This window comes from Lissotriton vulgaris, chromosome 1_1 (assembly GCF_964263255.1).
Source record: "Lissotriton vulgaris chromosome 1_1, aLisVul1.2, whole genome shotgun sequence".
Classification (NCBI taxonomy): domain Eukaryota; kingdom Metazoa; phylum Chordata; class Amphibia; order Caudata; family Salamandridae; genus Lissotriton; species Lissotriton vulgaris.
Genome location: NC_141685.1, coordinates 1402321147 through 1402331707, shown reverse-complemented (window position 1 = coordinate 1402331707; position 10561 = coordinate 1402321147). Strand labels below are relative to the sequence as shown.

Genomic DNA, 10561 nt, shown 5'->3' with positions numbered 1-10561 from the left:
ATATGAGTGAAAGCAGGGTGTAACCCCTAAAGGAGGATGAGATGACAGGTAGGGCACATGGGCCCTTTGAGCGGGAGGGGTGCCTAGCGCCCCAAGCAGCTGTGCTGAAAAGCTGGTCAGTGCACACGATGCTGGACTTCCAGAGGCAGGCGCCTCTCGCGCGCCGGGAGAGGGAGCAGCTGGGCCGCGCGGCGCTGCACTGGCAGTGAATGTGTTTGCATGACTCAACAGAAAGCCTCGGCGCGCGAGCTGCAGCCGCTGCCAGGGCCCGGGCACGCAGCAGAGAGATGGAAGCGCGAGGCAGAGGAGCACTGCAGACCGTCGGGGAAGAAGCCAGGCCGAAGAGCCGACCACGGCGGTGAGTACTGAACAGGGAACGTCACGCGAGAGGGCGGGCGGAAGTGAGAGCTGAAGAGGAAGGCATTAGACCCAATTAAAAGCTAGGACCGGGTACCGAATAGGGAAGTCTTTGTGGAGAGGGCAGGGTGCGTGCTGAAGGGGAGGGGGTCAGTGGAAGGGGCAGGGGTCAAGAGGCAAGGCCTGGGCGTCACCGGAGAAGAAGGACTAGCAGCTTCATGGCCAACCCTCAAGGCCGCAGTGTGAGGACCGGGCCTGCACCCTGTGGTCTCTGGCCCGATAGCCAGCACCGGCACTGAGGCTGAAGAACAGTGATGCCACTGTGGGGCATGAGTACACGACCCTGTGAGGTGGCGGTCCTTCGCCCTGGGAGGAGAGGCTGGAGGTATAATCCTGGTTTGCTGGACGGTAGAGCTAGTTTAGGAGCGGGTGTGACATCCTAATGATCCTAATGAAAGGAGGACAGGGGTCACTCGCCCTGGAAGGAGAGGCTAGGGGATGTGAGATGTGCGAGGTGGAGTGTTGAATACACTAGGGGCGGGGCCAGAGGCAGGGGGCGTGGCATCCTGCTGCTGTACACTGCCCCCCTTCTTCCAATACGAGCCTCCGGCAAATAAGCTGGACGCTGAGACATCCTCCTTCTGTTACACACGTTGTGTTTAACAGACTCCCATACCTTAAAATACTTCAGAAGTAGATCGGACACATAGGCCTTTAAACGCTGGAAGGCGATAAGTGGCATGTGAAACCTAAAACTTCACCTACTAAGATCACCTTTCCCTTATTGACTTTCGTAAGCAGGTTGGAATGAACCCAGAGGGCTATAACAGGTATGAAAAGAAGTCATCTTAATAAGATGAGCTGGGAAAGAGGGTGGTTGACGCATCCACTGCTATAATCTGTTTTTAACCCCTGGTCACAGGTTCACTTCCTGACAAGTCCACTGATTAAGCCTTTCATCCTTCCATGGTCGAGGACGAGTCAGATTTTGTTGGTAACGCACCTTACGTGAACTGTGGTTGCACCATAACAAACCAACATCAATGACTATTAACAGCTTTTTTTGTTTTTACTAGTTGTTTGAGATGGAAGGCCAAAAGAGACAGGATGTATCTTTTTGGCCCTCCATTTCAATGTGGGCATAGTTGTTGGATATTTGATGACCCATCTGATATTTCAGACTTGCTGGTGTAGATGACAAAAATTCTCTTGTCCCAGTGTTTATGGTCATTGTAGTTACCCTTATAATAACACATTTGGCTTAATGTTTGAGCTCGTCTTTCATATTCTAAATACAATTTGATAAATGATCAGTTTGTGAATGCCGGGGACAAGTGGGTAGATGGGCTCAAAACAACGGTCCAGAGGTTTTGGAGTGACCTACCAAACCTGAAGGGTGGGGAGATCCTTTGAACAAGGAAAAGGGAAGGAGATACATGCCCCCAACGCAAACCCACTACTTACTCAAGAGTATCCCTCAGGGACTAGAGACACTTTACAGTGTGGGAAAGTTACGTGCCACACCTATACACCGCTCCTAAGGGAGTGGGAAAAGGAAACAAAATATTTTATTTTGAATAACCCTCACCCACTCTATTAGTGGTGTGCTTCATCATCAGGTTCACCCTGACTCCTACAGGTCAGGTGGGCTAAACCATGTTTTAGGACGCTCTTGGGAGAATTGTAACTTAGGGGGTAATTCTTAGATAAACATTTTTCATCCACTCCAAGGTTTCACTTTATTTTCTGGGTGGACGGGAAAGATTAAAACTATAATATTGTTAGGGTTTTAAGATTTAATGACCCTATGTTCACCAATTACAATAAATAGGTCCTGGGCTTTCTTCAGGGTGGGTTCGTATTTTATGCACTCCCCCAGTGATGTTTCTTTTACGTGATTTAGTGCAGCATGCAATCACACTCAAAGCATGCACAGTCAGTGTAATACTTGACACTCTGTGTTCTACCTGGAAATGCAAATTACATGGCATAAGAAGTGTCACCATGTGTCTTTTCAGAACGTGACATGCACAACTCCCCAATGTATGTGCATAAGCACTGGTTATACTTTGTAAGCAAGAGTGTCTTTATCTCGATCAAGCATATCAAACTGGCACAACACGGCAGATTCCTTGCGAACCATGCAAAATCGGTGCATCAATTATCTCACCTCACACCAATGTACGACATTACAGGTCGAAAAACCTTTGCGACTTGGATTCAGGTGCCCATACTACACATGAACCACCAAATATGGAGCTCCACTTGGGGGTTGTGGGATGCATACATACACACAATGAAGAATGGCTATCTTTAGTAATTAATAATGCACGATATATACAGTCACCCAATTTGTGGGAAAGTGTAACCCCAGGGGGGGGGTGAGAGTAGGTTGGCTCTGTAGTCAAACCCTAAAGTGGGGAAATTAGACATGATGTCCAAGTTAAAAAACAGAAGGTAATTCACAAAAACCACTCTCTGTAAAGAGAATGCAGCGGCTTCAAAAGTATGCAATAGTTGCCCGAGTCAGTACTCACTGAGCATCAGTGCTAAACAACGAAAGGCACACAGCAAAACAGGGTGCAGACACAAAGGCCTCACATGGATGACCAAGCCGCACAGGGAAAAGTGTGCTACAGTACAAGGATCGGGTATATTGGCATCACCCGTGCATCAGCGCTGCATAGAGAAAGGTGCAGATATAGATCTCAGAAGAACATCAGCACTGCACTGTTGTGCTCTCCACAGCAGTGCACAGCACAGCACATGGTCTCCAGGTTCGCAGCAAAGAGCAGATCATGCTAGGCATCAGTTGAAGTATCCTGGTCTTGGCAAGCTTAATTCTCGTACCTCAGTTATGATGGAATCATTACTGAGATAAACAGGACAGGTGCTCTACTTGCAGCCTTCCTCATTGTCTCCTTCAGCAGCAGCAGCACTCTCTTTTCCTCAGCGTTGGTGGTATAGGCCTTACCTCTCAAAGTAAGACAGACTAGAACTCTACATTGGGTCCTCATCTCCATCCACACAGGTGTACAAGCTTCTTACAGTAAATGCTGAACACTGGATATGCTGCTGGAGGAAGAACATGTCCAGTTACTCAGCAGTGAGCTTAAATCCAACTGTCCAGTCAAATTCAAAGTTAGCCAACATTTTTGGATGGAGCAGTCAGGTTCGAGTTCATTTTCTTTTCAGTTTGCCTCCAGTTCATGATAAGGGGTTTCATGTGAAACTGTTACTCACAGTTTGTGCATTGCTTCAAGACAGCTCCTCTATCCAGAATCAGAAACCACAAAATAAGCAGGTTGGAAAGGTAGCCCATCTTCTCTACATAACTTGTACGATTTGGGCTATGCCTTGTGGCAGCTTCATTGTTCAAATGTTGCCCTTGAGAGACCACAGCCTGACCTGTTGCAACTGACTTGGTTCAGGCCCAGTTATTGACAAAAGCCCTCACTGTTCTTTACTCCAGGAGGATGATTTAAGTCCTATGAGTGCACTTGGCTTTAGAAGAAATCTCACAAGAAATGATAATGTTAGAAACAGTGCAAGTCAAGTGGAAATGCAGGGAAAAGGGGAGACAGCAACACCGATTACTCCTAAACCCACTGGAAAACCCGTCAACCTTAGGGGCTTCATGCACCTGGCTGGCCTCCACATTAGTACCCCACCATTCACATACTCAAGCACTCTCATGAATACATCACACAGTATCGGGGAAAGCAGAGACCCAGTCATGACATACCATATGGATGCACCAGGGAAAGTTAGTAGGGACTCTATAGTTAAAAAAAACTGTATTCACCCCAACTACTGTATTCAGCTGGCGCCAACCATTAGTAGTGTGGTGGCTAGTTTTGGGGGCAGTTGCCATCAATTTCAAATGACGTACCCCTTTAACTGGACTACTAACGCCCATCAGCACACAAATCTGCACACATCACTGACAGAATCCTCTCCGCACCTATTAAATCAAAGGAGATTTTTAAAGTTATTGGGGAACTTACCACTGACACCAGAACTCTTCCCACCCAGGCCCCCACTCAGGAATCCTGTAACGTCCTCAGTTCTTTCATTGTGGATAAAATCGTTATGATTAAGGATTCCATCACTGCCTCTCTTCCTGACGCTGATACCACTCCCGTCCCTCACAATACTTCCTCATTCTCACACTTTCCCATCCTTGACTCCGCCACCCTAGCGAAACTAGCCACCCGGGTCAAGTCTGGTTCCCCGGATGATTGTTGTCCCCCTTCCATCTTACGAAACATCTGCTTGTCCCTCCCCGAATGTATCCTTCCTTTGCTGAATTCCTCTCTTTCCTCGGGTACGGTGCCTGGCTCTCTCAAGGAGGCCGTTCTTGTGCCCCTATTGAAGAAGCCTGGGGCTGATCCCTCGGTCCCAGCTAACTACCGACCCATCTCCCTTCTCCTCTACCTCTCCAAAATTCTGGAAGCCCATGTCACTGCCAGCCTCTCACAGTTCGTCGAAAGCTCGAACTTCCTGGAGGCTAATCAGGCCGGCTTCAGGCCCGGCCACTCCACGGAGGCAGTCATCTTGGCCGTGCTCGACACTCTGAGAGGCAATGCTGACAAGGGTACCCCCCCAGGCCCTGGTATTGTTAGATCTGTCGGCCGCGTTCGACACGGTGGAGCACAACATTCTCATCCGCCGTGTCGAACAAGCCGGCCTCCAGGGCCCGGCGCTGGCCTGGGTCCACTCCTTTCGGTCCGGCAGGTCTCAGTCGGTCAGTCTGGGTACCTTCCGTGGACCCAAAGTACCTTCCACCTGCGGTGTCCCTCAAGGCTCTTCTCTGTCCCCCCTTCTTTTCAATCTTTATCTTCGCCCCCTTCTTCTCTCTCTGAGGCAGTGGGACGTCACCGTCTTCAACTACGCTGACGACCTACAACTCATCTTCCCTCTCTCTACCCCCTCCGCTGTCTCTAATTTTCATGCTGTCATGTCTCACATTCTCCTCTGGATGAGTCAAAACCAGCTCAAATTGAACCCTGGAAAGACGGAGCTCCTTCTTCCAGGCAAGAGCTCCATCCATTGGGGTCCTCACTTCTGGCCCACAGGGCTTGGCCCCCCCCTGCCCCTGTGGCATCCGTAAAGAGTCTGGGAGTTATCATCGACTCCGAACTCTCACTTAAAGCTCAGGTGGGGGCGGTGGTCTCCTCCTGTATGCACCAGCTTCGCAGGATTAGGAAGGTCGCTTATCTCCTGTCCCCCGAAGTTCTGCTCCAAGTCACCCTGGCCTTGGTCCTTTCCCGCTTGGACTTCTCAAATTCCTTATATCACGGTCTGCCCAAAACCTTGCTCTATAGGCTGCAGATCGCTCAGAACCAAGCGGCACGACTGGTCTTCAGGATTCCAAAATGGCAGTCGGCCAAGCCTCTTGCCAAACTGCACTGGCTCCCGGTCAATCTCAGGGCAGCCTTTAAGATCGGCTGCATAGTATTCAAATCCCTGACCGGCCCCTCCCCTAGGTTCCTGAAATCCCTCATCACTCCATACTACCCTTCTCGCAATCTTAGATCTTCCCATCTTCATCTCCTTGCCACCCCCTCCTTCAAACTCGCGAGGGTTGGAGCTCGGAGTTTCTCACACCTTGCTCCTACACTTTGGAACTCTTTTCCCCTCTCTCTCAAATCTGCTAACTCACTCACTCTTTTTCGCAAATCTCTCAAAACTTGGCTTTTTCCCCAATCTGGCTAATCTTTATCTGCTATCTCACTGAAATCCCAATCAGCGCCAGGAAACTCACGGTGTCAGTGCGCTCTAAAAGAACCCCCCTAACATAACATCAGAGTCTAACACTCTATTGGTGTCCAAGATACAACATCCTTGTAGAGTAATTGTCAGGAAGCTCTTTAAGGAGGTCTCACCGAGTCTATCAAGAGTGATACCAGCATAAATTATTCCACTTGAATATCAGGTACCCCTTCTTTAAATTGAAGGGTTTAACTATTGTCCATAAATCAGCCATATCCTGCGACAATGGGCATCCAAGAATGCTCTCATTCCTTGACCGTTGCTGGTTTTTTAGATGTTCCACTCGTCCCTCGAGTTGGATCATTGATGGCAATGTGAATTTCTGTAAGCATTTAGCTTCAGCCTTCTTGCTTGCAAATAGGCAACTGTCTCCTCAGCAGCAGTGACATTAGTGTCAACTTGATTCAGTCTAATTTCAAACCCAGTCATTTTTCTACTGAGATCAATCAACGTATCATGTATCATAGATGCCATCACCTTTTCTAAGATAAGGTGTACCCTCTTCTGTGTCTGCCACTGGGTGCTCACTGTGTTTGGTGATGGACCATTTGAAAAAGCTCTTGGGGGGTGATGGATCTCATGTGCTTTGATAAGAAACCCCTGAGTTTTGTGGTTTACCTGTTTTATGGCTTATCTGTATTTTATCTTCCAGTGGAGACACCAAAATCCTGTGTATTGACTAATCTTAGATAGAAGGCACCAAAAGGAATCTAGCGTCCAACTTCAATTGTCTCTCAGTTTGCTGCCATCTTTTGTTCTAGGATCGACAGAAGAATTAGGTCTTGGTGAAGGTTGAGAAGTTTTCTTTTGCTCCCATGAAGTCCATTCTCTGTTCTGCTGCCCAAATGGTGGTTGGTGCGGATCACTGAAATAATATCGACGGACAAAATATCGACTTGCCAAAATATCGTGGACAAAATATCGACAGTCAAAATATCGAGTTTGTATCTACAAACAGGTAAGTACAAAAATATCGAGTACAAAATATCGTTAACAATAATATAGATGTAAAAAATATCGAATTTATTAAAAACAGTGTTAAATTAAATTAATATTAAATTTAAATTACTAAAATATGCTTAAAACTACTTAAATTAAATTATAATAATTAAATAATAAAAATAATTTTGTACAATCTTATTAGTTGACCCTGAACCCTAAAAATACCCCTTTACCCAAAAACCCCAAACTGACCCTGAACCCTAAAAATACCCCTTTACCCAAAAACCCAAAACTGACCCTGAACCCTAAAAATACCCCTCTACCCAAAAACTGAAAACTGACCCTGAACCCTAAAAATGCCCCTTTACCCAAAAACTGAAAACTGACCCTGAACCCTAAAAATACCCCTTTACCCAAGAACTGAAAACTGACCCTGAACCCTAAAAATACCCCTTTACCCATGAACTGAAAACTGACCCTGAACCCTAAAAATACCCCTTTACCCATGAACTGAAAACTGACCCTGAACCCTAAAAATGCCCCTTTACCCAAAAACTGAAAACTGACCCTGAACCCCAAAAATACCCCTTTACCCTAAAACTGAAAACTGACCCTGAACCCTAAAAATGCTCCTTTACCCAAAATGTATCAATATTATTTAATTACCAATTAATTATTAATTAACAATAACAATAAAGTAAATATATTAGAACATTAGCTGTAATTATTTTAATAATTAATATTATTTTTTCCAAATTAATTACCTAAAAATAACACAAAATTATATATATTAAAAATTTACTCTAATTAATGTAATTAACTAATTACAAATAATTAATTAACAATTAATTACTAATACAAAATATGTTCAAAATTATATTAATTAATTAACTAATTAATATTAATTAATTATCAATTAATTATTAATTAAAAATATTAACAAACATATATTAATTAATTAATTATTATTAAATTATTCCCACCCTATTCCCCTATAAACCCACAACCCGCTACAGAATTACATTACGCAATTATTATAAAAACAAAATTCATTTAATAAAATATTTTATAACATTAATACACACTATTCACACATATTATTACATAAAAATACACTATAAAATATTATATATTATTAAAAATTCGATATTTTTGCTATCTATATTTTATACAGTCGATATTACTTCACTTACCTGAAAAACGATATTTTTGTAGTCGATATTATGTCCAGTCGATATTTTGTCCAGTCTATATTTAAAACTCGATATTATGTCCAGTCGATATTTTGGAGTCGATATTTTGTCTGTGCACCGGTTGGTGCATGTACACTTGATTATACCTTTCAAACTTTTCTCTCTCTTTAATGATTGCCTATGAGGACCAACATTATTTTTAACGTTGACTTCTTAGTATATAAATCTGTTTATATGAAGTGTCCACAATATTTGGCTTTCAGCCAAAGGTCTGCGAGTGTTCCTTAACTTCTCCTAGCCAGGTCAGACTTGCACAGCAAATGCCTAAATTCTGGCTTCAGGAAATTTTGGTGCAGTGTTCTTTGGTTCTGCACTTGGTTCTGGAAAGTTTGGTGCAGTCTTCTTTGGTTCTGCACTTATTTCTGGAGCACTTTCCGACTCACTTTGCTTATTTTTTGTCTCCTTCCTAAATTAAATTTTGTTTTATCAAGAATGTACTTGTGTGTTATTTCATAGTCCAGGCTGTTTCTAATTGCTCTTTTAATGCTGCTTACGTCTGCTATTTCAGTTGTATGTGTGTTACAGTGCACAGCACTCCAATTTCACTGGCCTCTATGATTAAGTACACTAATAAAATAACACAAACCTACCAACACTTATCTCTATGACTAATAATACACCCATCAACTTCAGGTTTAAGTCTTCATTTCTAGAGGGTAGTACAGAACACAACCACGGCAACTGCTCTCTTAAAAAGAATAACTGTACAGTAGGTAACCGGGCCTTCGGATCTCTGTGAAAGCATGTAGATTTTATGGTCCACAAAAATTTAGGGGAGCATCAATCAATGTGGGATTATGAACTTTATAGCAGAACTAGATTGACTCTCACACGTTCTTAAATTGTGCTCATATTTGTTACTGGCTGCATAGTTTCATATGATATGACTTTTTATTGAGCTGCTGTCGTTTGATGGCCTGAGGAATCATCAGCTACTAATTACAAATAAGATTTTTTTTAGTCCTATCGTGACAGCACAGCGGTCTGTTTTTGTAGTGTTACACATTCTTTAAAATGTGTCCAGGGTAAACTGTTTCTCCACCCAGCGAAGTATTTCTGTCACCACATGCTATTGTCTCTTTGATTTATCATTCTGCCTTCCGAGAAGTGCTTCCTTTAGAATACATGAGGGACTATTTTACATTTGAAAAGCACACTTAATCATCATGTTCTGTCCCTTTCAATTCTTTCTCTCCTGCGTGCGTTCAGTACAGAAATCAATCATTTTTATGTGCTGGTTGGTCAGCTCAGCTATCCCCAGACAATTATGTGTGCATCTCTAGAGAGGGGCTTTGACTCCACCCACATGTTGGGACAAGGGAGTCAGGAGTACATGTTTTGATTGGGCAGAAGCTGTGCACTTCCACAAAAAAGTGCTTGGCCGACACAGCTGTTATCATGTTGTTTATTTATCCAGCTGCCTAAGCTTGAATTTTCAGGGGCACACACATGATATTGGAATACTACTAAAAGTGTCTTACATACCTAGATAATTTATATTGTTTTTCTCTGGCAGCAGCACGACTGGGATGAGGGCAGTCTTTAACCTAAAAGGATTTATAGGTTTGGCTTGACAGAGCAAATGTCACCTGAATTTTTAACCTACACCAATATTATTCTACAGTTGTTTGCTTCCATACAAGTGTATATCTATCCCTTGCTATTTACTAATAATGTTTAACATTTCCATACAACATTTCTTTAACCCCATGGCTGCTAGGCGTTTTCCCGTCCTGCGCTGGGTTTTATTCTTTTTTATTGTTTTATGACGAGCTGGCCTTGTCATCCGCGCACGGCAGGTAAGCGCCATGACGAGGCCAGCTCGTCATTAGCCTCGAAGGGGTTAAAGTCAGATCTGTTGGCATTGCCAATGCTTGTTTGATACTTTTCTCCCAGTTTTGCAAAAGGGTAGACTTTAATGCGATAAACAGCATTTGTGCAGGCAACCTACATAAAGATTTGTGAATACCTCTGTTTAAATAACTTGACACATTAACGCCAGACGTATTAGCTCTGACAATGCTTTTTAGGTCTCGCCTGAGCCAGCGCATGTGCTGCTCTGACAAGACTTTTAGGAAGTGGGCTTTAAAAATCCGACCACACGCTTTTTGTGTGGCCTAAAGTGTGTGGTTACACACATGGTTACACGCACAGGCGCTATCTGGCTTTCCACCCTTACACTCACGGGACGCTGCAGCTGCTTTCACTTCGGTGCCGCGCGCGCGTACCACTCG

General features: G+C 44.1%; 1 protein-coding gene across 2 annotated transcripts in view; it reads left to right on the top strand.

Moving 5' to 3' along the window:
- Positions 1–231: 231 nt before the first annotated feature.
- Positions 232–10561, top strand: part of ATXN7L1 (ataxin 7 like 1) — a 423903-nt gene continuing 413573 nt past the window's right edge. For both annotated transcript variants that reach the window (XM_086967089.1, XM_086967079.1), the window contains exon 1: positions 232–358. The gene's annotated coding sequence lies outside the window, so the exon portion shown is untranslated. The remainder of the gene's footprint in view (positions 359–10561) is intronic.